General features: G+C 31.4%; 2 pseudogenes; one reads left to right on the top strand and one right to left on the bottom strand.

The window, feature by feature from the left end:
* Positions 1-262: 262 nt before the first annotated feature.
* Positions 263-743, bottom strand: LOC122514989 (annotated as a pseudogene).
* A 164-nt stretch (positions 744-907) lies between these two features.
* Positions 908-1,643, top strand: LOC122514988 (annotated as a pseudogene).
* Positions 1,644-24,760: the final 23,117 nt, after the last annotated feature.

Raw genomic sequence — 24,760 nt, 5'->3', positions numbered from 1 at the left:
CTATACATACTGTAACTTTTGTACTTAAGCTCAGTCGCTTACAATTTTCTAAAATTATTTAAAGTTATTACAATAATAATAACAATTACATAGAATCTTATTACTATAAATTTCGAAAAATATAATAGAAATATTTTTCTAATTATGTATTATTGTTTATACTGTACTGTATACTTAATAATCACTACAGAATTGGAAATTGAACTAAATTACGTAACATTTTCTGCAAAGTTTACGTAGCTTTAGTTGGGCTGCTAGATGGTTAAGACGGATGAAAATCTTCTGCAAGCGCTTGTACTTCTTTGGGCCATTTCGCCAAACATATAGAAACTTGACGATCTTGTCTGATTTGTTCGATAATATTCCTAATTTGTGGTTCAAATCCCATATTGAATTCTATCAGCCTCATCAAGAACAAGATATGTGCATCTTTGTAAATTTGTTGTTCCTTTTTCCAAAAAATCAATAAGCCTTCCTGGTGTAGCAATACAAATTTTAACACCTCTTTCGAGATATCTTGCATATAGCCATTTTTGAGAACCTCCAAAAATGCCAGCGTTTCGAATGCATGCTGAATCTTTCTTACTGATTGTATTTATTTTTCTAATTCTATAGCTGGTGCAATAACTAAAACGACTGGGACCATCCCCTCGACTTAATCGAGGGTTACAGGTAATATGTACAGTTGCAGGATGGATATGCGCTAACGTTTTGCCTGAAGCAACTTGAGCAATTCCTACCATATCATACCCTAATAATACATTGGGTCATTATTAAGCTTGTGTATCAGTAAGCTCTGCAAATCCTCGCCTCTTTATTTCTGCCATTACGTAATCTGAAAAATTGCTTTCTCTACAAGGTAACATTGGACGTAGGATTTTTTTTTCCTTAACTGTTATCGTTCTGCATGTATAGTATTTGTTGATTTCACCTGAAGAATATAAGAATTAACGTAATCCACAGAATTAAATAATTCCGATATTCGTCAGAATAAATCGACAAATACCATATTGGTAAAAAGATAACTGTTAAAGGAAAAAATACCCTGCCTCCCATTATAGCTTTTGAAGAAAGCAATTTCCCAGACTATGTAATGGAAGAAATAAATGGGCAAGGATTTGCTGAACCGACTGCTACACAAGCTTAATAATGACCCAATGTATTATTAGGGCATGATATGGTAGGAATTGCTCAAGTTGCTTCAGGCAAAACGTTAGCGCATATCCATCCTGCAACTGTACATATTACCTGTAACCCTCGATTAAGTCGAGGGGATGGTCCCAGTCGTTTTAGTTATTGCACCAGCTATAGAATTAGAAAAATAAATACAATCAGTAAGAAAGATTCAGCATGCATTCGAAACGCTGGCATTTTTGGAGGTTCTCAAAAATGGCTATATGCAAGATATCTCGAAAGAGGTGTTGAAATTTGTATTGCTACACCAGGAAGGCTTATTGATTTTTTGGAAAAAGGAACAACAAATTTACAAAGATGCACATATCTTGTTCTTGATGAGGCTGATAGAATTCAATATGGGATTTGAACCACAAATTAGGAATATTATCGAACAAATCAGACAAGATCGTCAAGTTTCTATATGTTTTTCCTATTGGAGGAAAGAGGTTGGCATACTGCAAATGTAAACATAGATGGAGATGAAATAAGAGAATGTATTTAGGTGAGAAGTTCTGGTGGGACAAAGAATGCAGAAGAAAGAAAAAAACTGTACAAGAAGTGGAGAAAAGGCGTTGTAAAGAGTATAGGGTCAGCTATGGATAAAATGGCTATAGGTCGGCCTCCTACTGTGCCGCGATGATGGTTGCGGGGGTCATCCCTCTTAACCATCTAGAAACCCAACTAAAGCTACGAAAACGAGGTCTCGGTGCGACTACCAAAATTCATGGGAAATATTCTCGACATTTGTTTGTAACAAATTGAGTCCATCTTTAAAATTCGATGCATTACTTTCGACGCCAGGAAATACGATCTGGTCTTCGAAGCTTTAACCCAGAAATCATGGAACAGATCTCAGACTTTTCCGCGAAAATCTAGAAATAGATAAGTACACTTCCATTAGAAAACTAATGGTACAGAGACTAACGGATACAGAAGAAGCTGCAAGATAGTGAAAAAAACCCGAGATTTGAAGGTTTAAGGACGGAGACAAGACCAGAATACCTGGGGAGAAACGGAAGAGGATGAAAGCAGAGGCTGATGGTGAGAGCAACATGTGGCAACATAGAGGAAAACGATTAGTACTGGTTAGAACTGGTTAGAAAAAGAGATGCGCATTGTGTAGTTTAAAGCCAGGAGGACAGTTACTGCATAAAAGGCAAAGGAACTAGCTCCAGTTGATTCCGCGGAGGCAACGGTAGTGCGCGTGAGGACAGCTTTTACCGAGCGATCTTAAGAATAGTGTGAAAGGTCATTCTGATCGAGAACCGGCCATTGTTGCTTCTCTGCGTGCATGCATAAAATAGATAGGATTGCATGCTAACGGTGTGTTCACTGCGCGAGAGAGATAGATGTCGCGAAATACACCTGACCGACTGCTCGGCGTAGGTAAACGCTAGGAATGTGTTGAGCCATGCGATTGGAAGAGAGCAAGCCCCCTCCCTGAGGTAATTAGAACTTTTCCGAATTTCCCGGAGGCAGGGTGGGGGTAAACCTTCCAGTCCTTCTCAGGACTTGCTATGAAGAAAAAAGAGGGCGCTGAGAGGCGTCGAGAAGGAGAGTTGTGTGCGTGTGCGTGTGTATGGTCGAGACTTAGAGCCAATGGGGGGACGCCTGAACGTGCGTGTGGCACGCATGTATTATAGACCTATAGACAACTTTGAAGCACCTTATAAAAGAGTCCCATAAACTAGTGAGAACGGATTTGAAAAAAGAGGTGATACTTAAAGGGAAAAAGAATGAGAAGGTAGAGGGCTGGTTTAGCTATGTGGATAAGCAAAAGAAGAAGGTTAGTAAGGAGCGAAACCAAAGAACAACAGTAACATAAGAGACGGCACAGAAAAGTTAAAGTAGTATTAAGATATAGACAATGATTAGATAAGGTTTTGGAGAGAGGAATGAGGAGCAAAGTAGAAAAGCGTAAATCAAGCCACTTCGCAACAACGCTGTGTAGAACATCGATGATACATACGACAGTAATCGTGTTAACAATAATATTTCAAAAGGATGTTTTTTAGAAATCTAAAAGGAAAGGTGTAAAAAAAAATGTGTTCACAAAAAAAATTAAAAAAAAAACTTTATTAAAAAAAGATTTATTAAATAAAAGAGGTAGTAAAAAAAAGTTTGTTAAATAAAAAATGTGTACAAAAAAAAATTACAAAAAATAAGCTGTAATAAAAAAAGATTTATTAAATGAAAAAGATGATAAAAAAAAGTTTAATAAATGGAAGAAAGAATTAAAAGGAAGTATAAAGAAATAATATTTAAAAAAAATATATATTTAAATAAAATTAGTGTATTTGTGTGAAAAAATTCAAAAAAAGAAATTTGTATTTAGAAACGATTGTGATAAAAAATTGATCAAACCTTTTGCTTCGGTGCGCTCAAAAAGAAATGTTCCCTAGGCAGCTGGCCTGTCTGCGGGAGTTCGCTGAGAAATAGCTTCTACTGCCGACCATCTGATGACGCTGAACGCAACCCTTAAATAGCATAGATAAAAAAATCAACGATAAATAGTTTGTTTTTGTAGTTATGCTTCTTGTGGCGCGTATGGGAAAATTTACAGGTACTTTTTTTTTGTATGTATTCACAAGATATTAGGTTGATGCGTTGTAAACGTCGAGTTTTAAAGTGAATATGGAAAACTTCATATCTTTTTTCCAAATCTGTTTATTTAATCAAAATTAATTGTATTAGCTTCTATACACTTTTCCCAACGAGATTATAATGCACAAATGTCTGTCTTAAAGAAATTCCGATTTTTAGAATCAATAAACTCTAATAGGAACATTTCCACACTGTTTTCATTTGTAAATTGTTCAGATCGTAAAAACTGTTGTAAATGTTTAAAAAAATTAAATTTAGTTAGCGAAAAATCCGGTGAATAAGATACGTGCGGCAAAACTTCATATTTTAATTCATTTGAAAAAATCGGGTTAGTAATGATGAGAATACGTTTATGCGATCGAACTTATTTCGTTTGGTTAGTAAATGCGGTACCTATTTATTAACTTTTTCACCTTGTCAATTTCAAAAAACTTCCACAATATTGTTATATGGTCAATTTTCATTCTAAAAGCAAGTTCCTTTGTAGATAAAGTTAGATTCGTTTCCACCCATGCTTTCATAGCATCATTTTTCACAGACGTTTTGGGTCTTATTTTAAGGGGAAAATTCACGAGACCGTAGTTTTTCAAACCAACGATGCACTATTACACTGTTAACAGTATTCTTCCCAAACGACTGGTTTATATCGCGAACAAGTTGTGCAGCAATATTATCAAGTTTACACTCATATACAAAAAATTACACGAATAACGATTGTATTGATATGTTTACAATATTTACAAAAAAAATAAAAAATTAAACACTTTTGAGAAAATCTGCATTGTTGAAATGTGACTTTGGCAATGGACAATACGATTACAAACAAAGTTACGTAAAAAAATAGCAAGTAACGAAAATAGGGGAAAAAAAAACGTTTACATTTAAAGAAAATCCGATATTTTATATGCATCAACCTAATATTTAGAGGACGGAAAAAAAATTCCAAAGTGATGTAGATAAGGTCCACCCTAATGTATAAATTAGCCTTATCTCTGCATAGCACTTATTAATTAAGACTATTAGTCTTATAATAGTTGAATAATTTAGTAATTCAGTAATTTTTTAAACTTACCTTTACTGTAGCTATAGATACTTCTTCCAAAGAGCACAGTGTTTAATTTATAATTTGAAAACTACTTTTGAAGACGAGTATTCACTATTCCTAGAGATATGGTCCTTCTACTTCGAGCTTCGTTCCTCAACTGATCTAGAAGAGCTAACATTAGGCCCTTTTATACAAAATTCTAAAAAAAAGAGTGGGGATAGTTAACCATGATGAAAAGTGGAGGGGAAAAGTTTTCTAAGATCTGAAAACCTTTAGAACGAAATGACCACGCCTCCTTTCTCCAACTGTCCAATGACGATAAGAACACTAACTTCTGTAGACTAAAAATTCTGATTACAGGAGGGAAAGCTCTCCAAGTACTAAAAGGGGAGGGGTAAAGTATGAGCACACCTACCAACAAGGATAAGTGGAAGAAAAAACATCTGTATATTAGTAAAAGAAGATTTGGACAAATATTGTCAAGAAAGAGCTTGACGATTTACGACGCAATAGAATAACGGTATGTTTTAATAGGACTAGCGATGGAAAGGTGCTAGTGTACGTGAGGATTTTTCACACTGCAGTCATCTTTAACTGAAAATCTCTTTGTTCGATAAACATGAAATCAAACCATTTATAGTGGCAGGTTCAAATTTAAGTATTTATTTATATTTATTTTTTTCCAGCTGATCATTTGTTTTCTTTAATTATTCTGTTAATTATATATGTAAACTATTAATTGCTATTTGCTATTTATTCTACCGATTTCGGAAAATATTTTCTATCGTCTAGATCAGTCGAGGAACTAATCTTGAAGTAAAAGGAATAAAACTCCCAGAATAGTGAACATAAGACTGTAATTATAGTTTGAAAATTGTAAATAAAAAAAAGAAGACAATTTTATTCGATTTTGATAAATTTGGTTTAAAAAATGATTCATTTTATATTTTTTTAACTTAAAGGGATGATTTATCGATTCTTTTAACTTTTACAAAAAAATTTCTCCTCTTAAAATCTCAAAAGGGCGGATTTATAGTTTAATCTTCTGGGTGTGTCGCGGCGAGAATTGTTGATTAAAGGAACTTTTAATTTTAAAAAAGTATGTTCATGTCGAAAGTTAAAAGTTAATCGAAAAGACGTGTAAATAATTTCTGCTTGATTGATAAAAACTTTGATTAGTTATCGTTTGCATTGATTTTTAAAATATAGTTTTTAAATAAAAACAGATTTAAAGCGCAAATGTAAGAAAGTCACGTATATAAGTTTTAATAAGAGAAATACTTGGAATTTATTTTAAGCAATTTTGTTAACATGGTTTTTTGCTTTCGGGTTTAGTATTTCATTGTAAAAATTGAAGAAAGGAAGATGTGGATCAGTTCAATGAAATTACCCACATTATGGACTTTGATAGCTTTGTCGTAAATAAACAATATATTTATAAAGAGATATGTATTGTGAAGTGAATATAGGAAATCGTATTCATAAATACGATTTCTTTTTGAGAAAAAAGTTTTCGACATTATGTGAGAGCGACCGAAGAACGGCGTGTTACGTAACAAACAAAGTCCATGGTATACCATTCCGGGACTTCTGTCCCGAAAAATACGAAAAGAATCATGTGCACCTAGAATTAAATAAATTTCGCCAAAGACATGGGTCGAAGCTTTTAATAGCATATAAAGGAGGACATATCGAAAGAGATCTGTTAAATCAGGCATCCATCAAGAGTTGCAACTTAGAAACATTTGATTGTCCTAAATTTGAGGTCTTAATTACAATATATGAACATAGAAATTTAAATAATTTTTATCTCCATACATCGGCAAAATAAATCAACCCTGTACACTGTTGTCCTTTTCTGAAAAACAAGTGTATAGAGAATAAAATAAGGATAAAAGATATTTTTTGTTAATTTTTAAAACTTTTATCGCCAATTGTTTCTTATGATTTTTCATAAGTATTTTTTTTTTATTATAATTTAATACCGTTTTCTAAAGATTACTGTTTCCTCAACGAGACAAATTATAACTATGTCTGTTTTCGCCGCAATGTATATATATGTAAAAAAATGACGATCTCATTATTCCTTTAAAAAAATTATTAATTTATTTATATTTCTTATTAATTTAATATTGTATATAGCGACGAAGAACCTTTCTTTAAACCGTGTCCGTGCGTAAGACTGCCAACTTTCTTTTAATTAATTTTAAGTTAAGTCTGTAGATCAAATTTGTTATCTGCAAAGCTATTCTGCAATCCATATGTACATACCGAATTTAAATAAACATTGAAACTTTATAAAGATTCCAATCAAAAACAATGCGTAACTTTTGCAATACCGCCTTTTATATAAATATGATGTAAATATGCTATGTACATCCGTAGAGATGTAAGAATTTCTACAATAAAAGAAGTAATTACGATCTTCAGTAAGCGTTATAACTTCGGTTTAGCCAATACCGGTTTACATACCTTCTCGGAAAAAATTTGCTGAAAAATACTGATTTCGTGTGTAACCTAAAAAGGTTCTAGAGTCTCGTAATTTTTAAGTTTGATTTAATAATAATAACTTTACCACCATGTACCTTTAGTGAAGTACACCTTATAGCCCTAGATTTTGAAAATATATCTGTTAAGTTTGTCTCAGATATCAACATTATTTGAACGTCATGATTTTTTAAAAAAGATTCCGTTGCATTAGATCATTGGCGTTCCCAAAGGCAATAATGAAGGGTCATGTCTTTATTAACTTTGTTGTTAGTTTGCTATATAATTAGCAGTATCTGGGCCGCTACAAAAGAGTTAAGTTGATACAATCTCTATGGATTTCTTGCATTCTTACAGTAAGCGACTGATCTTAAATGCAAATGGTAATAAATTAAAATAAATGGTAATAATTAAAAAAAGTTATAATAAATGTTAAAATATACACACAAGACACACACACACACACACACACACACACACACACACACACTAATTATTCTTCGTAAAATAAGTTTTGTAAAATCGTTTGAAATAAAATGACTTCGCTTAATGTCCTCAACTAACTTACGACGACAAAAACATTAGCCCCTCTAAACCGAAACTTCTGAATAAAAAAGGAAAAACTCGCCAAGTATTAAAAGAAAAAGGGTTAAATTTGACCACACGTACCGACAAGGATGTATGGAAGAAAAAACATCTCTATTGTAGTAAATGAGGATCTGGACAAATACTTTCAAGGAAGCTTGACGATTGTTCCAAACAATGGAATAACGAAATGTTTTAATAGGACTAACGATTCAAAGGTGTTATTGTACGCTAGGATTTTTCAAACAGCAGGAGTCTTTAACTGAAAATCTCTTTATTCGAAAAACGTGTCATCAAGGTTACCTTTTTTCACTGTTATGCTTAAATTGAAGTATTTCTTTTATCTGAGCTTTGTCCAAAGTACAAATCCTAGACTTTCACCACTGTCTTCGGAATAAAAAAATTTTATTTTAAAAGAAAAAGAAGAATGAAGATTTCTGTCCAACATTCCTGGCCAACAAAAGATATATTCAAACGAAAAAGAACAGAAAGTTCCCGGCGAGTTCCGTCATCTATGCTATTTCAAATCAATGGGAACTTTTTTTTGGGAGATATACTTAAGAATGTGATAGAATAACAGAGAGAAAAAAGGCATGTACAGTGGTTCTTAAAAATATTCGTAAAAAAATCTAATTTTGGAATAGGCAAGGGAATATAGCGATAATGCAATTTATTGTTTATTAATACTAGTATTTGTTACATAGTATAGTCATTTACTACAATACTTCATACGAGATGTATGGATATTTATTGCATACATTTTCCAGCCGATCTTTTGTTTTCCTTAAATATTCGGTTATTTATATAATTAAATTATTATTTGCTATTTCCTACTTATTCTACGGATTTCGGAAAATATTTTCATATTCCTTGTTTATAAGAAATATGTTAATGAACAAGAATTTCTAAAATCTATGTTTAAAATTGATTGATGTACGAATAACTTTCTACTCCCACGGTATACGATTTCAAAAGAAAGTTCAAAGAAAAATCAGAAAAGTCATTAATGAAATATTAAATGTTCAGAGTGAGTCACTAACTATTGCAACGTCAATAATATGGAAAGTATGATAGTAATAGAAATCTTTTTGAAGTAAAAGTAGCATGGGAATACGGGGGCTGTTATCTGACGTGAGTTTTTTCTTGCTAAGTGGAGTCGCTTTCGAGATTTAAATTTCATCTTTGTTTTTTTAAAATAAATACTATGATTTAATACTTGTTTTCAAATATCGTCTATCGAGGCCAATCAAATGATGTTTAACATTAAGATCTTCCAAGTTAAACAAAGATCACTTGAGGCTGAAAAGGTAAAATGAATTTACAGTTACAGAGGATGTTCAAAGTAATCATCATTGGTATCAATGCAGTGCTAGAAACTTTTTATCCCGTATTGAGTAATATTTCTAATTATTTTGGCACTTGTCGTATCACTTTCTCTAACAATTATCTCACTCATATCTTCAGACGTAGTTAACTTTGCCTAATCTGTTCAGTAGTTACGATTTCTTGTGAATAACATTTTGATCGACGTTGCTCAGTCGAAAATCAAAGCTTAAAGCAGAAGGAATAAATCTCTAATAATAGCGAACACAGGACAGCAAATATAGTTTGAATAGTGTAAATAAAAGTCTCCGCTCTTTGGAGAAGTTGATTTCATAACCCTAGTAAAGGTAAGTTAAAATGTTACTGAATTAATAAAATACAAAATAATTAAATAATGTAAGTCTAATTAGTCTCAATTTAACAATATTATGCAAAAATAAGGCTAATTTATATATGGATTTACAAATTTTTAAAGATCTAAAATTATGGTGTTCTGCTTATGAAATTTGAATAGAAAGTAAAATTTGATTAGTTTTTTTGTTTCACGTTTTGCAACATTTTAATAACGACACGTTTAATGAAAATATAATATTCAGTCTGATTCGGGACAAAAAAAAATCTTGATTATCTCCGTTATTTTACTTCGTATTAAAATAATTCGGGATACGTAAAAGTAATATTTTATTTTAATCGCTGTAACGGTAGTATTCGTAATTTTTTAATATAAATATTTTCTTTTGAAGGATAATTTTTCATTTTATGCAGATAGAAATATTAATGTATACATGAAGAATGTATGAACGAAATGAATTTTGTTCATTTAATTTTGTATACACTTTTAAAAGCCCTGATAAACACGATAATTAGGCATTAAATTTATTTCTAATTTGTTTTAATTTTATGTTTTTTTTTGTTCAAAGGATTTGGACGTTGTGCGTCTGACTTGGTGTCAATCCAGTTGCTTTAGCGATTCGTTTGGAATTAAACGACGAAAAGACAAGACGAATATTTTGTCCCTTTCTTGATACACAATTTATTTCTGGCGTGTGAAATTTAATTGGGAAACGTTACCATTTTTCTTTTACGGTAGGTCATACCACTGTACTTTTCCTTTTCTATCTAATGCCCAATGTATCTTTTACATTTTTTTTCTATTTATTTTTTAATACTGTCAGAATTGTGGAAAAGTATACCTTTAGAAAGGAGAATTTTATTCGATTTTGATGAATTTTGTTTAAAAAATGATTCATTTTATATCTTATAAACTTAAAAGGATTCTATAACTGTAGCAAAGGTAAGTTTAAAAAAAAAAATTATTGTTTTTTTTTTATTCAAGGTTCATGATTTTTGACAATAAATAAAGAAACAGCGTGCCAAAAGCATCAAGACTCGATTTAAAAACGCCGCGCTTATACGCCGATATATATAGATATTCAGAACGCTCGACACTTGACGGCCAGGGAAAGAAATTCTGGCTATCGCATAAACAAATAGAAAGGGAGAAATATCGGTTTCTTCTCTCACTCGTACTCGCGTTCAAGGCCGAGAGACCCGAAGATTGTCGAAGATCCTTCGTTTATGATTAGTACACCCGACTGAGAGGCGGGACTAACCCCACTCTTACAATTATATTTTACCATCTTTTTCTCCCTTATTTTGGCAGATACGAAGATAACCCTTTGAACATTTTTTATGTATTTTTCAATTCTCTACAACTTTTGTTTGAAACTTTTTTCGATTAAATGCCTAGATTCTAAGATAAAGCCATTGTTTACCCTTTTTTACCTTTTTTACCCTTTTGCTAAAAAACGCGGGATCCTATTGCAAAAAAATTAGCACCATTCTATTCAGCGTCGTCGACTTACCCTTAGATCAATTTCCTCCCCCTTCCCCAATTTAGTAAGTTTGGCCCTTTTTCAGTGAACTAATAAGTATAGTAATTCGATATATCTCTCTTATATTTTGCGTCGACTGATATCCATATTTTAAAATCATTTTTTTATTCTTTCTTATATATATATATATAATATATCGGTCGATTGAAAATATGTTTCCTTTCTTTTTTTTGTTAAATAAATAAATAATAATAATTAGAAGCTTAACTTCTCATACTTCCAATCCTTCCTTATTTTTTTGAAGTTATTTTTGAGGTTTTTGAGGTTATATTCGTTTTGGTACGCCAAAGAAGTATAACTTCTTACGTGCGAACATAAGTACACACACCAGGTTTTTTATCTTAATTACGTTTAGGTTTGAAATTTTTTGAATAAAAAAGAGAATATTTAACCAGTTCTCTTCCCGATCACAAAAAACATCACCGGAGCCATTTATTTGGTATCCGTGATTACAGATATAAATTAAATGTGAAAAAGCTTGTAATTTTGTACCCTCCTGCACGTCGCAATTGCTTTGTTGTGATTGGCATTGTAAATTACATAATTGTCGATAGCAATTTGCTAACTTGGGAGACACCGTAAAAACATTTGTTTCTACTGCAACGATTGAAAGAGTTATGAATGTTAAGAAGACTATGAAATAAAACTAATAGTTAAACTACTCGATCATTTGTCAACTAAATTTTCTACAAGAATCATACAAAGTGAAAAAAAAAAACATTTTTTAAATAAGAAGATTCCTTTACTATCAGGTAGTTGATTAAAGTGTGAATTACATGTTTACGAATACTATTTATAATTGATATTACCAATACTCTTGTTTTCTTAGTTCAATATAAATAATATTGTTCTTTGAGTTCAACGGTATTCTGTAATCTTACACAAATCTGATTTCTGATTTCTTGGAATGAGATGCGTCGTATATTCGTTTATTGAATAATTGATTATACCATAACATATATTATATTTGTTTTTTCTACTAAAAATACTTTCAATTTTCATGCTAAGTTTTCGGGTTATTTAATCTATGAGAAGGAATTTGTATTTCGCGCTGAATTGGTTTGGTTGATGCGGCGCTAGTGGAGTTGAGAGGGCGTTCAAGGGCTCGAGAAGGTGGGGGTAACGTACCTTTGGCCACGTATATGGGAAGAACATCTGACCACTTCAGTTCAGGACAAGGTAAGTGCATAAATCGTTTGTGCATAGGTTGTGCATACAGTTACGCCATATAGGCTTTGCTCTAAGTTTTTCGACTAGCGTGCCGGCTATTCTTGTGCGATTTACAAATAATTTCTGATTTCCTGATTTTAGAGTTTGATATTCAGGTATCATAAACATTGTATACAAAATCCTCCTTGCTATAAAACAATTACATATTTAGCATATTCACTGCTAATTAGTTCTATTAATAACGATTCCTTCTACGATATCAAATCTACACAACAGTACGAACTATTTATTTTTATTCGGATTGGTCTACAATCGCAACAAATTACGACCAGACTGATATATTATAATCAACGTTAAACTTTTATATTAAGTGTTATTTTAATATTTGGATATAAAGATTCGTTTGTTATTTTCAGAGTTTCAAGTTCTTTGTTGAACATTTTTAAACATGGCTTCCCCGAAATTACAAGAAGTGCTGTTTAAAGTGTGGAGAAATTATATAAGAGGTATAAGTGCTGAAAATGCTACACAAGAGCTTCTATTATTGAATTATTATCGGTTTCACGAAGTATGTTCAGAGACAGTTAAATATTGGTATAAAATTTTCATTATTTGTGATTGGAAACATTTTTATTACAATCGAATATGGAACGAAGACAATATTGAACAATTTTTATTTAATCTAATAACGAAAAATCCTTCCTGGTCGTATTCTTATTTGAGGGATGCTTTAAAAGTTGATGATAAAGGTATAAAAAAATATTTAAAAAGAGGCAGGTATTATCGTAAAGATGGAACGTGGCGTCATTAGCTTTTTTAAAAAGAAAAAACCAATTTTCTTTTTTCCTACCCTACGCACAATCGAGGATCGTGGTACGTCCACGCTCCATGGTACGTCCGAAATGAAAACATAAGGAAGGACCTTTATATTCCTACGATAGAAGAAGAAATAACCAAGTCAACCAACAGATACAAAAGAAGAATTGATACTCACATAAACCCGCTAGCAAACGATAACTACAACCAATATATTCCTAGAAGGCTCAAAAGAATCCACCCAGAAGACATACTAAAAACTATAACTAAGTGAAATAAACGACAATAGCGTCGCTTTCTCATTGGAGATACTATATTTTTTGCTATATTTTTACACTTACATAACAATTTACCAAATGTCTACGTACAAATTGTAAAGATGTATAGAGTTAAAAAAAAAAAGCACACATTGAACGCCATTGTATTAATATTGACTTTTAAATTAATTTGTACAGAATAATTGTTGATGTGATTTTGCATAGAATATTATCTATATCTTGTTAGAAATTAGACAAATGAAGAGAAAAATAAACAATGGAAAGTAAAATCAATCAAAGTTTCAATGTTTGAAACATAACATATTGTAAAAATAATCCGGTAATAACGCGAAATCGGCGTTCAATGTCTTAACGTTTTCTGATCGAAATTTACAATAAAATACCAAGAGATTTATATTCATACTTAACCGCCATAGAACTATAAACTGTAATCATCATAATGATAAAGCCATGCGCAGGCTATACAAACATATATTTTAATTATATTCTTATATTATTTGCTTCTTCTTATTTTGTTTATTTTTAGAAAAAAATTAAATATGTATTGCAGAAATTTCGTACAGGACTTATTCGTCTCGATTCAATAATCATAATCAATTTTTTGATGATTATTTATTTATTAACTACGAAATAAGTTTTATTTATATAAATTAATTAATTATTTGGCGTTAGGAACTCGAAATCTCATTGCCGCATATACCAAATCCCGCCAGTGTTCTCTGCCGATTATGTTTAGCTAAATGTAAGGAAGGTGAAATGAAAATAAATTAAAACACGTAGTTAAGCAAATAAAAAGTGCAATACTTTATTGTCTCGTCAGAGAAAAACCTTGCGGCAGGGCTTTTAAACCCTGCTTGATATTTGTCTATATGTTAATGGTGGTAAATAAGCATTCGTGAAGAAATTAGACGGTGGGCCCTGAGTATCTCTATAGATAAAAAGCAGTAGCCCGGAAAGCAAAAGATCCGTGGTTCGAGTCTTGATGTAATTCTGCTTGTGATGATATATACTTGATTCACTTTTTGTTCTCACTAGTTGTCTCCGATGTATTGTCGTAGTCGGTCAGTGAAGAATAGACCGAGTGTTTTTTGATAATGAGCCCAGTAGGGCGCACGTACACCCCCGTAGGGATCCGCCTAGTGGAAGTGCGAACGATATTATTACAATGTTATCAAAAATTGTCAGAAAGGTAATAACTTTTATGTACATGAAATGAAACAAGAAAATTTTGAATTAACAAAATTATTAGAAGACGCAATTTTTAAAAAGGGTAAAGAATTCTAACGGAGAACCAATAAACTGGTTAAAAATATGTTGAATGGGTTTTGTCAAAAATGAACCGTATCAAATTTTCTATAAGACATCAATGAATGAGAACGAAAATTTAAAAGTTCTGAATTTATTACCACGTCGGGGTAGACCAAGAAAATTCGAAAATATTATATTGACACATCTCAATAAAAATATAAGACAAATTACAATCGTAAAATCCAAGGACATAATTGACTTATTACGATATATACCACCGGAACATAATGATTTCTTTAAATCCCTTTCACATACACAAAATGTAGATGAGTAGAAAATTGTTTTGTAATTTATGTTTGTAAAAGATGTTTTGAATCGCATAATTTATGTTTTTAAAGTGTTATAAAGGTAAGTAAAATAAAATGAGTATTGTTTTTTCGCAATTTGATGCATCCTGAATTATGTTGAATGGACTTCGGTTCTTTCAAATTTTATAACAAATCTGGTTGTTAATTTTGAAAGTAGCCTAACTCCATTCTTGGTAAGAAAACGCATATTATTCACTTTATAATTGCCATTATTTTATTAGGAGTTGTAAATTTAACACCTTTAGATACACTTAAGCTGCATAACTCATTGGTATTCTTTACGTATATTTTTAATTGCATTGAAACGCAAACCTTTAAATATCTCATTTTAAGGTTATATGGAGTTAGGCCACTTTCAAAATAAACGGCTCATATATTATATATAATTATATTGTAATCAAATTTAAAATAATTATATTTAATTTTTAATGTATAAACATGTGTGTGTTGCTTCAGAAATGCATTTATACATATATTTTAAAAAGTAGTTATTTAAAGCGTTTAAAAAAAAGAAAACCTCAAAGGTTTGTTGTTAAATCCAACAATGTCCGTGTCCGTGTGAGAAACCCGCATTCATAAAATGCAGGGTACTTCAAAAAAATTTATGTTTTGTATGCATGTACGACGAATGTCTTCACACATTTTGATGTAATTTATTACGAATTCGTAAGCAACATTATCAACGATGTATAAAGTAATATCTTGTTTACGATTCTTCAGAAAGAAAGAGCCTATTATCTATCCATTGCAGCTATGATTTAAAAAAGAAACCTGAAAAAAAAATAATTATTCTATGAATGTAAAAATGCAATGAATGAATCGAATGCATTTTCTTTTATAGATCGCAACTTTCATTTCAACAATTTTGGACTACTACTTGGTATCTGTAAATATATAAAAGTTATTAAAAAACATTATAAAGTAATTAGTTTTTGTATAATAAATGGATAAAAGGAACCAAGGAAAAAGGAGTAAAGGAATATGATATTAATTAAGGTTTTAAAAGAAACTAATTACAATTATAATGTTTATGGTAAGCGGTCTTTGGCTAGATTTTACTTGCAATGAAAAAACGGGATGTGCATCCTGAAGATGTCCCCATCCGAATTAAATCGAAACCATAGAAAATGAAAGCTCCGAGAACGTTTTTTAATAAGCCCTACTCTTAGGCCCTACCCTAAGAGTTTTATTCGGAAAATCCTTGCAATTATCATCGAGGAGTAAGAGAAAAGTGGAATACCAAATATCAAAATGATAAAGGAGGAGTGAAACATGAATAGAATCGCATAAACATGGAATCTATGAACAAATAAAATACATTAAATATAAATGTCACACGCGTGTAATGTGCTAAGGGGAAAAGAATAAACAGATTAAAATTATACATTTAATTGAGCCGTTTATTTTAAAAGTGGCCTAATTCCATATAACCTTAAATTGAGATATTTAAAGGTTTGCGTTTCAATGCAATTAAAAATATACGTAAAGAATAACAATGAGTTATGTTGCTTAAGTGTATCTAAAGGTGTTAAATTTACAGTTCCTATTAAAATAATGGCAATTATTAAGTGAATAATATGCGTTATCTTACCAAGAATGGAGTTAGACCACTTTCAAAATTAACAACCAGATTCGTTATAAAATTTGAAGGAACCGAAGTCCATTCAACATAATTTAAGATGCTTCAAATTGCGAAAAAACAATACTTATTTTATTTTACATATCTTTATAACACTTTAAAAACATAAATTATGCGATTCAAAATATTGTTTACAAACATAAATTACAAAACAATTTTCTACTCATCTACATTTTGTGTATGTGAAAGGGATTTAAAGAAATCATTATGTTCCGATGGTATATATCGTAATAAGTCAATTATGTCCTTGAATTTTGCGATTGTAATTTGTCTTATATTTTTATACAGTGGTGTCAATACAATATTTTCGAACTTTCTTGGTCTACCCCGACGTGGTATTAAATTCAGGACTTTCAAATTTTCGTTCTCATTCATTGATGTCTTATAGAAAATCTTATTCATTTTTGACAAAACGCATCCAACATATTTAAATGTATCGGAAAAGAACTTTTTACAAACGGTAACTTTTCCGTTTTTAGTATTTAGATTGTTTAGCACGTACAAATTGTTGTAAAGGTTTAAAAAATGAAAATTAGTTACCGAAAGATCCTAAGAATAAGGAAGGTGCAGCAAAATTTCATATTTTCATTCATTTGAAAAAATTAGCTTAGTAATGATGAGAATATGTTTAATCGATCCAGCCTATTTCGCTTGGTTAATTAGTGTTCGATTAAAGGTCGGGGTGAATAACAGTTTTGACGAAGTAGTACAAAATATGGATCATATATTTTAACAAAACACAAGAAAATAGAACAAGATACAAGTTAAAAACTACCTTGATATATATAGTCGCACTTAAGACTTAAACACTTACTGACTTCAGGCTTATTATAAATTATTCGTACTTATATATGCACCTATCTGTATATCACTCTTTATGTAACTCTTCATATAACTCTTTATTCCGGTCTGGTGTCCGTGTTTTATACCCTGCATATAGTGGGAGGGGAAGGACTCTCTTTATCCTACGGGGCGTTTCTTATTAAATCACAGATTTCCTATTGGTCATCGATAGTTCTTTCTTTTAACGCTTGTAACGTCTTAGCGAGAGAGTATCTTCCACAGTTATCAGAATTTTACCCGTTCAAACTTGCATTTGTTTACATAAGGGGGAACAAGCATGAGACCCTTTCTTTTGAGGAGACCGAATATTTTAGAATTATTTCTATCGCCTGTAACCTGAGCTTTTAGAAAATATTATCTATTTATTTTGGTTTATCTTTAGATTATCAACACCCTTAGAATTCTTTATCCCCATAGAATTCCTATAAAAATAATTTTATCTCGTGCGGTAGGCTGCTCGGTTCGGCGTAATGTGACAACATATATGTGTCTAAATAATCTGAAAATAAAGAGAGTGTATTAAAATAAAAAAATAATTGTTAATTAATCGATAGAAATGTCTATTGTTGTTAAAAAGCTTGGAGAATATGTTCTTTCAACCGTCTTCCTCGAATTTCACCTTGAAACTGGCACTTTCTCTTTTATGAAAATTCTTTTATTAAATGTTGTTTATATGACTTTCCGAACGTTGAGTATGTATTTAACGAGAATTTTATTTGTAATAAAGAGAAATTAAGTGGTAAACGTTCTGATTTAAGCATTTCTATTATTTTTATATAATTTTTTAACCAAAGGTATATTTGTTTTAATGTTCCTGCGCAGTGATGACTTCGGAGGGAAGGGGTACAATTTTCATCTAATAAAACATAAAATCGAAATTAATTAATATTCAAAGTACGTCAAAAAGTATGTAATGTTTAAATAAATATATATGCGTTTAAACAATCTGAAATATAATGAGAGTGCATTAAAATATTAAAATAATTGTTAATTAATCGATAGAAGTGTCTATTGTTATTAAAAAGCTCGGAGTATATGTTCGGTGCTCCGTCTTCTTCGAAATTCCCTTTCAGACTGCGCCTTTGTCCCCTATGTAAATTACTTTTATTGAAAGTTGTTGATATGACTTTCCGAACGTTACGCATGCGTAAAAAGAAAATAATCTACTTAATCAATAAAATTTAAGATTATAACGTTCTCATTTTAATATTCTTTTAATTTTTATGTAATTGTTTAAACTAATGTCGTTTTTTTTTTAACGTTCCTGTGCATTTGTGACTTCTTCTTCTTCATTCTTTAGTTTAGGCAAATTGCCTGTTTCGTAACGATGTTTTTCTGCCTATTGCACTGTTAAATGGTCGCACCATCGTTTTCGTGGGCGCCCCGTGCTTCTGCGGCCAACCGGTGACTTATCCCGTGCAATTCTGACAATTCTTCCGTTGTCCATTCTGTTATATGTTCGTTCCATTTTTTTTTCTTTTTAGTATCCATTCGTTAACGTTCTCCACTTTGCATGTTCTTCTTATATCTTCACTTCTCTCTCGATCCAGTAGTGTTTTTCCAGCTATTCTGCGAAGAACTCTCATTTCGGTTGTCTCTAGTAACTGTTTCGTTTTCGCCGTGTCTGGTCGAGTTTCTGCGGTATGTGACATAATAGGTCTTACCATTGCCTTGTAGATTCTTGCTTTGGTCTCTATGTCCATGTTTTTGTTTCGCCATATTGTGTCATTCAAACAACCCGCTATTCTGGATGCCTTCATTGTCTGTTCTCTTACCTCTGCTTCAACATCACCATATCCTGAGATTTCTATTCCTAGGTATTTAAATCTCATTTCCTGCTGAATAACCTTCCCTTCAATTTCCAGTTTGCATCTTAACGGTGTCTTTGATGTTGTCATGCATTTCGTTTTCTGGGCCGATATTTTCATATTGAATGATTTGGCTATGCAGTTAAATCGGTGTAGTAGACGTTGTAGATCATCCTCATTTTCGGCCACTAATACAGCGTCATCAGCATAGCATAGGATGGTTATTTCTTCGCTGCCCATTTTATATCCTTTTAGCAGTCTTACGTTTCTTATTATTTCGTCCATAATGATGTTAAAAAGCAGGGGATTAGGGAATCCCCTTGTCGGATACCACGACCTGCATCAATCGGTTCAGTCAAGGCGCCATTTATCTTTGCTTGGATCTTATTGTTTCTATAGATGTCCTCTATGGTCTTGATAAAATTATTCGGAATTTGCCGGTTATAGAGGAGGTGTATAACATCCTTTAACTGCACTCGGTCGAATGCCTTTTCCAGATCAATGAAACACATATATGCTGGTCTGTTGTATTCAATTGATTTTTCTGTTATCTGTCTTATGATGAAAACCGCGTCTGTGCACGATCTGCCTGATCTGAATCCCTGTTGTTCGTCTTCTAGATTCGTTAAGCTGTTAATTTTATTCGTTATAACCTTTGTTGTTAGTTTCAATGAAGTGTTTAAAAGATTTATTCCCCTGTAGTTTGTAGGCAGTTTTTTGTCTCCTTTTTTAAACATAACTATAGTTGTACTAGTTCGCCATTCGTCAGGTATTCTGTGTTGGTATAGTATTTTTGTATTAGGAATGTTAACTGTTGTGTGAGACGTTGGCCACCATATTTTAGCAGTTCGTTTGGAATGTCATCTTGCCCTGGGCTCTTCCTATTCTTTAGTTTTCGAATAGCTGTTTCTACATCACTGGACTCAATTTGTATGTCGTTTTTAGTTTCTATTTCTGGCGTATTTAGTTCCGCTTGAGGTTCTTCTGATTTATAGAGCTCTGTTAGATAGTTAATCCAATTTTCTTTTGTGATCTGATTTGTTTCGATCATTTCGTTGACCTCCTTTCTTTGATTTCTAATAAATCGCCAGATTTGTTTTTGGAGTCCATAGAAGTCACTCTCCATTCTTTTCGAAAAAATCTCCCAATAATGTTGCTTTGTTTGCCTTACTAATGTCGCTGTTTGATTCCGGATTCGTCTATACATTTCGTATGATTCAGGTGTTCGTAATGTCCTATAGTTAAGGTATGCTATTTTCTTTTTTTTGCATATTTCCTTAATCTCTGGGCGGAACCAAGGAGTTTTGATCATTCTAGCCCGGTTTTTTACAGTTCGTGTTCCCAGGGCTTCATATGCAGCTTCTAAAATGTTGGTTCTTAGTTTCTTCCAGGCTATGTTTATATTATCTTCTTCTTTTATTGGGTTTTTTTCGATTTTTTCTTTCAACCTGTTCTCGTATAGTTGTTTGGTTGGTAAGTTCCATAGTGACTCGATGTTTATTTTCGATTCTTGAGTTGCTCGGGCAAGGTTTCTGTTGATGTTAGGTGGATTAAATAAAATAGTTGTGGGTTAATAAACTCTAAAAATAACTCTTTATTATAATCCTAGATTAATTTCTTACATTCTAAGTGTTACGACAAGCCGCTTGCTCTCTACCAACTGAACGTACACACGCATGCTGGCTACAATTGTAGCTCCCTACCATAGGCTCTCGACACACACTCATATATATATATATATATATATATATATATATATATGTGTGTATAAATTATAGTATAAAGGTACCATACTCAACAGTTTCTTTGGGGTTTAAACTTCATTCTTATTTTTGCTAATAGCAGGCTATGATCGCTTCCTACATTCGCGGAATTTAACGTCCTGATATCTAATATTTGGTTTGGTTGGACGTATCTGTTGGTAACAATGTAATCAATTGTAGACCTGAAGCCTCTGGTGTTGCTGTATGTAAATTTATAGTGTTCCTTATGATTGTAAAATGTATTATTAATCCTTAGTTTGTTAAATGTTCATAACTGTGTCATTAGTTCTCCATTATCATTTAACACGTTTTCGTTGAACCTTTGTTTTATTCCAGGTATTATTTCGTTTCCGATGCGGGCGTTAAAATCTCCAAGGATTATCATTTGTTGTTTACTTGGTAATGATCCGACTAAATTTTGTAGTTGGTCGTAGAAGGTTTCTCTTTCTTCTTTTGTTTTATTATCTTCTGGTGCATAAATTGACACTATATTTAATTTTTGATTTTCCGCTTCCATTTTTACAACCAAGATTCGTGAAGATACGTAATTACATTCTTGTATGTTGTTTTGATACTTCTTAGACACTGCGATGGCTACGCCTTCCTTTGCCCTGATTTGTTTTTCGACTCCACTATAGATCACTAAGTAGTCGTCGTACTGTATTTGTCCTTTGCCTTTCTTTTTGGTTTCTTGTAAGGCGCATATGTCGATGTTATTATCTTTCAGTTCTTTCAGGGTTTCTTGATCTTTATTATTGAATGATTTGATGTTCCAGGTAGCCAGACGTATAATGTGTTTTTTTTTTCCAATTCGTTGTCCTTTTCGTTGTCCTTTTCCTTGCATAGATCGTCATCTGTAGATCAGTCCTATTCCGAGGCAGAGTATCGTTTCTATGAGCAATTTTTTTTTTTTACGTTGGGTAGGGAGCTAGCCTGATCCAACAACCTTCCTCCTTTTCCCGGGCTTAGGACCGGCAACATGATCGCTGATCTGCGATCATGCAGGCGGAGTTATTTGTGACTTCGGAGGGGGAAATTTTCATCGAAAAAAATATCGCATCGAAATTATTTAATATTTAAAGTATGTCAATAAGTAAGTAATGCTTGAACAAGTACATATGTGTCCTATAGACATATGTTTCCTATTGGAATTTAAAAAACGTCAAAATTTTTATTCGAGGGTGGAATTTAAATGCCTCTCGTAGTGCATATAGATATAGTAAGTGTATTGATAAATACATTCATTAATATTTTTCCAAGCTTTTTATCATTGTTTATTAATTTAAACAGTCTCATATAATTAAATGCTTATAATGAATATTTTTTTAAACAATTGCACAAAAACTAAATGAATGCCTTAATTAAATCATAATTTTTGTTGTTTTTGAATAATATATGCGTATACAAATACTCCGAGCTTTTAGACAACAATATACACTTTTTCGAATAATTAACAATTATTTTAATACTGAAATGTACTCTTTTTATATTTCAGCTTGTTTTAAAACATATGTACTGGTTTGAACATTACAGTCTTATTAGCGTATTTTGGATATTAAATAATTTCAACGTGATATTTTTTTCGATGAAAATTTTCCCCTCCGAAGTCACCACAGCACAGAAACGTTACAAAAAATGTACATTAATTAAAACAATTATATAAAATTAAAACAATTATATAAAAATTAAAAGAATACTAAAATGAGTTATAATCTTCAATTTTATTGCTTAGGTGGATTATTCTCTTTTTACACATGCGTAACGTTCGGAAAGTCATATGAACAGCTTTCAATAAAAGTAATTTACATAGGGGACAAAGGCCCAGTCTGAAGGGGAATTTCGAAGGGGACGGAGCTCCGAACATATACTCCGAGCTTTTTAACAACAATAGATACTTTTATCGATTAATTAAAAATTATTTTAATATTTTAATGCACTCTCTTTATATTTCAGATTTTTTCAATACATATCTATTGGTTTAAAAATTACATACATATTAACGTACTTTCAATAGAAATAATTTTAATATATTTATATTTTATGTTTCTTTAGATGACTTTTTTTAAATTTAATTTCGTTACTGAGCCAATACATAAACATAAAATTTACCAATTATTTATATTGTTTTTAATCAATTTTTGGGTCTTCGGAAGCGGTTACCTCCTCGTAGTTAGACCTGGGCAATGATGTTTTACTTTCAGTATAATGTTTATCATACTTTATATGCTAAAAATTCCATTGCAAGTAAAATCCAGCCAAAGACTACTTACTATAAACATTATAAAGGTAATTAGTTTCTTTTAACTTCCTAATTAATACCATATTCTTTTACTCCTTTCTTGGTTCCTTCTATCCATTCAATATACAGAAACTAATTACTTCATAATGTTTTTTAATAACTTTTATGTATTTACAGATATCAGGGTGTAGTCCAAAATTACTGAAATTAAAGTTGAGATGTATAAAACAGATTGCATTCGATTCATTCATTGCATTGCACAGGAACATTAAAAAAAATGTACATTTGTTTAAATAATTACATAAAAATGAAAAAATGCTAAAATCAGAGCGTTCTAAATCTTAATTTCTTTTTATTACAAGTAAAATTCTCTTTACACACATGCGCAACGTTAGGAAAGTCATAGAAATAAAATTTAATGAAACAAATTTTATAGAGGACAATGACTCAGTCTAACGACGAATTTCGAGGAGGAGGGATCACAGAACATATACTCCGAGCTTTTAGACAACAATAGACGCTTGCATCGATTAATTAACAATTATTATAATGCACTAATGCACTCTCTTTATGTTACAGCAGAATTTTACCCTCGAAGTCATCACTGCGCAGAAGCATGAAAATAATTACTTAAAATAGACAAAAATACGAAAATCATAACGTTTTAATCTTAAATTTTATTAAATAGGTTTTTTATTCTTTTTATACACGTGCTCAACGTTCGGAAGGTCCTGTAAACAACTTTCACCAAAAGAACTTTAACAGAGGATAATGACTCAGATCAACGGTGGATTTCGAGGAGGAGGGATCACAGAACATATACTCCGAGCTTTTAGACAACAATAGACGCTTGCATCGATTAATTAACAATTATTTTAATATTTTAATGAATTCTCATTTTAATTAAGATTGTTTAAACGCATATATATTTATTTAAACATTACCTAACTTTTGACGTACTTTGAATATTAATTAATTTCGATTTTATGTTTTAATAGATGAAAATTTTACCCCTTTCCTCGGAAGTCATCACTGCGTAAGAACATTACAACAAATGTACATTTGTTTAAACAATTACATAAAAATTGAAATAATATTAAAATCAGAAATTTATATAATTTTCATTTCTATTTATTACAATTAATTTTCTCGTTACATACATAAGAAACTTTCGGAAAGCCATGTAAACTACATTCATTAAAAAAAAACTTTTTTATATGACAATGTTTCAGTCTTACAGTAGATTTCGAAGAAGAAGATTCATCAAAAGGTACGTCCATATTTTTAGATTATAATATACATTTCCACCAATTAATTAATAATTATTTAAGGTGTATTGAACAAAGTATTGTTGTCTACTAATACTTATATATATATAATTGCTTAAACATATACATACATTATTTTAAATATTACATACTCTCCTATTAACGTATTTTGAATATAGAAAATAATTTTAATATGAATTTCTTT

This window comes from Polistes fuscatus, unplaced genomic scaffold, assembly GCF_010416935.1.
Source record: "Polistes fuscatus isolate 324 unplaced genomic scaffold, CU_Pfus_HIC Scaffold16, whole genome shotgun sequence".
NCBI classification, from domain to species: Eukaryota; Metazoa; Arthropoda; class Insecta; order Hymenoptera; family Vespidae; genus Polistes; species Polistes fuscatus.
Note: the sequence above shows the minus strand (reverse complement) of the source record. Positions and strands in the feature narration are given on the sequence as shown.